Source organism: Amblyomma mixtum, chromosome 8, assembly GCF_055824585.1.
Source record: "Amblyomma mixtum isolate Tamu chromosome 8, ASM5582458v1, whole genome shotgun sequence".
Lineage (NCBI taxonomy): Eukaryota > Metazoa > Arthropoda > Arachnida > Ixodida > Ixodidae > Amblyomma > Amblyomma mixtum.
Genome location: NC_143019.1, coordinates 74,567,290 through 74,571,094, shown reverse-complemented (window position 1 = coordinate 74,571,094; position 3,805 = coordinate 74,567,290).

Sequence of the window (3,805 nt, the reverse complement as noted above, 5' to 3'; positions counted from 1 at the left end):
CAGTACAGGACGTCCTACGTCCGCCGCTATGGACAAAGGTGGCGCTGGTGAGCTATCTCAAGGTTCGTTTGCACTGCACATAAATACCCTTCACTACGGCGTCTCTCTTAGCCTGAGTCGCTTTGGGATGTTAAACCCCATAAACCAACCAACCTAAATACCCCCAAAAACAGATTGGACTGCAGTCGCGTAGCTCGGTTGGTAGAGAACCCGGCGCGAAATTCAGAGGGCGTGAGTTCAGATCCAACCGTCGGCAGTGGTTGTTTTGCCGCTGTTATTAATCTCACAATAATGAAAACTACAAATAAAAAAAACACTTCCCGCATGCTCCGTCGTTTCGGTGACTGTTCGCTTCCGTTGTGCACGTATGTCACAACGAGCACCTCTTTTCATCTCTTGTCTCCCGGTGGTGTTGTAATACTGTCACGTAGCGGTGACTGTAGTCCGGCGAACAGGAAAACAACGAGGATGTCTTCGAAACGGAACTCTTTATTCGGGCTGACTTGCGCCAGCAAAGAACTGAATCACTCGGCGGCGGCGTAGCAACAAGCGTGCTCGGCGGTCATCGGACGGAATGCCCGCCACTGTCGGCCGTGCTCTTTTAAAGCTGATAGCTAACCTTCTAGATAAAGCATGGAAGGTTCTAGAACTCTGTGGAACAAAGTAGAATGGGCTCAGCCTGGATGCGATCAATCGAGGTAATTCTAGGCGCGTCTTGCGTCACACATGAAGCGATAAAGAGGCGTGCCGGCAATCTTGAAGCATGAACAAATAAACACAACAAAACGCTGCAAAGATTCACGGCAATACACATCTTTATGTTGCGATTTAACCGTCGAGAAGCACACAGCGTACAAGAAGAATGCTTTTTGATGGTGCGCATCGATTGTAAGCCTAAGGCCATCGCTAGGGCATGCCAATAAAACAGGCTGCCCTGTTGAGTTCGTCGCCTGTTTTATTGAACTTTAGCATTACCTGAAGAGAAATCCGCAGTAACATGCAAAGCAATGAACAAGTTGAGCTCGCAGACGCGATATATTTTTGAGGACCTCCCTGCTGAATGCCGGCAATAAAAATCTGCGCGTAATGTGAACAAACTTCGAACATAGCATTTCTAGCAAATGTGACACTGAAAATCGAATGCATATTTCTGATAACGTTACAACCGTGCCAAAAGAACGAACATGTCCTCGCCAATATCCTTCCTTTCGTCAAAGAGGAAGCTTCTAAAAGCAGCTTTTGTTCCCTGTTTTTGATTGGAAGTACGAATTAAGGCAGAAACGCTAGCATGTAACAAATTTGTTCCCGTTGTCGGCACGAAAAATTCCCATTTAAAATTACTATTTTTGCGAACAGTCGTACAGCATTTCAAGGTTTTTTTTTTCAGTATAATTGTTCGTGCGTTTTTCTCTTTCAGTTTTCGAGGTGCGGCCCACCACATCAACATTATGAATTGCCGACCTTGAGATCCTTTGGAGAAGATAACGTTATTTATTTGTCATCAGTACAAACATTCCCTGCCCAAAGTAATTAAGCCGCACTGTTTGCTTTCAAGACAGGCAGTTAAACCATTAAGGCACCAAAAAGGACTAAAACATCTCGAAAGTTGAACACAAAAGATCTCCTCATTTGACAGTTTCAGAGCTTGAGGACTGCAATATGTACGGTATTATATGGCTGAAAATCAAACTATGCAGAGTCGTAACATACGAAAGAGGGGAAATAACGCCCCGTCTTATGATATATGCGGAGACCTAAGCCTCGTACTGCTCTATTCATTGCTGAAGATTACTCCCGAGGAACACAAAGGCAAGAAACTCACTACTGTAAGGTGATAAGCGGCAATGCGTCCTAACACGAAGGTATGTTTTCATAGTTACTCGGGTATTCTAGATGAAACATCAGTCGACAGCTAACTCTGAAAGGACGCTTTCTTTAAATTATCTCGTTTCATTCCTGAACGAATATATAAGTGTTAAAGATATGGACGTTTGCTTTATGGTGGTCTAACGTCCCAAAGCGACTGAGGCTGTTAGGGACGCCGTTGGGAAGGGCTCCAGAAATTTTGACCACCTGTGGTTCTTTAACGTGCACTGTGCGATGCCAGTGCACGGGCCTCTAGTATTTCACCTCCATCAAAATTCGACCGCTGCGGCCGGGATTGAGCACACCTCTTGCACGTCAGCAGCCGAGTACCAAACTACTGATACACCACAGAGGCTAAAAATAATGGCGTGAATAATTCATACAGTAGTTAAAGCTTCAACAATCTCGAGGCTGAGATGACGCATGAATATATTTGTGACTATACTTCCTATCGATACTTAATTTCCTCATTACTATTACACTTCCGAGATAAAACGTTTTTGTACAGCAGAATGGAAAGTTGGCCGTTGTAGTCCGTTGTATATTGGCTCTACCGTTGCACACCACTCCGACAGTTTCCTTACTTGGAATATTTCATGGTGGTGTTCGCGCCAGCGTAAGGCACGTAGTAGCAGCCGTCACCAGGAATGACATCTTTCCCGGGATTGATATCTTTTTCGTGTTTCGTGCGCCATTGTAGTTAAGAACAACGCAGCGAGCTATGGAAAGGAAAATGATAGGTGTAACGTTAAGAGGTCGGAAGAGGGCGGAGTGGGTGAGGGAACAAACGCGGGTTAATGACATCTTAGTTGAAATCAAGCGGAAGAAATGGGCTTGGGCAGGGCACGTAATGCGAAGGCAAGATAACCACTGGTCCTTAAGGGTAACGGAGTGGATTCTAAGAGAAAGGAAACGTAGCAAGGGACGGCAGAAAGTTAGGTGGGCGGATCAGATTAAGAAGTTTGCGGGGATACAGTGGCGGCAACTGACAAAGGACAGGGTTAATTGGAGAGACATGGGAGAGGCCTTTGCCCTGCAGTGGGTGTAGTCAGGCTGATGATGATGATGATGTAGGTGGTCGCACCGTGCTCTTCGCTTCCGGGCACAGCGTCGTCCGGGATGATGCCTTGGTCGTAGAATACCCACATATATGGGATGCAGGCAGATTCCGCTAAAACGCAGATTGCCGGGAAAGGAAACGGCGCATTTTTATAGAGAGCGAGTACCAGTAGTGGCTGCACGTTAAATAAGTTGTCGGTTAAAAATCAGAATTGGACACACTATGCCGTGACGACATCTACTGTAGTGACGCCGAGTAGAGCAGTGGTGACGTCGTGAGTTCCTATCCTCGACAAGGTTTTAAGTCGCCAGCGAGCTCCAAATGTAAAAAAAAGATTTCACCAGCGACGGGCCAGTGTATGTCAAGCATTAAATAAAATGACCAGTGGTCAATTGTGACAATATAAATTACATTGAGCCCGTTGTGACGTCATCTAATCGTGACATATTCAATCTTTTTCGGGTAATTTAGGTGTTATACTTATGGTAAATTAGAAAAACGTGCTGGAGAAGTGAAAGGTCTGTAAGAAAAACATTAAAACTTATCAGTGCAGAATTGCTCTCTCTCAATCTTCTGCTGCAAACTGGGCAGACAAAAGTGACCGAGTGCTTGCGTAGCAAAGTTTGCTGCATACTTTTTTCTTGAAACAAGGGGCAATATACTCAGTTTCTAGTGGAAGGTGAGGTAAAGTTGCAGAATTAGCGAACTTTGATAGCGCCACGGAAAAAAAAATGCCGTATGAATTGTGAGATCGAACATATTCTCAGAACTTATTTTTACACTACACAAAGCTTGCTTAACAAGGGACTGCCAGCAATTCTTACAGAAAAAAGAATGACGGACCCATGACAGACATTGCGACTAATGCGAAATCGCACT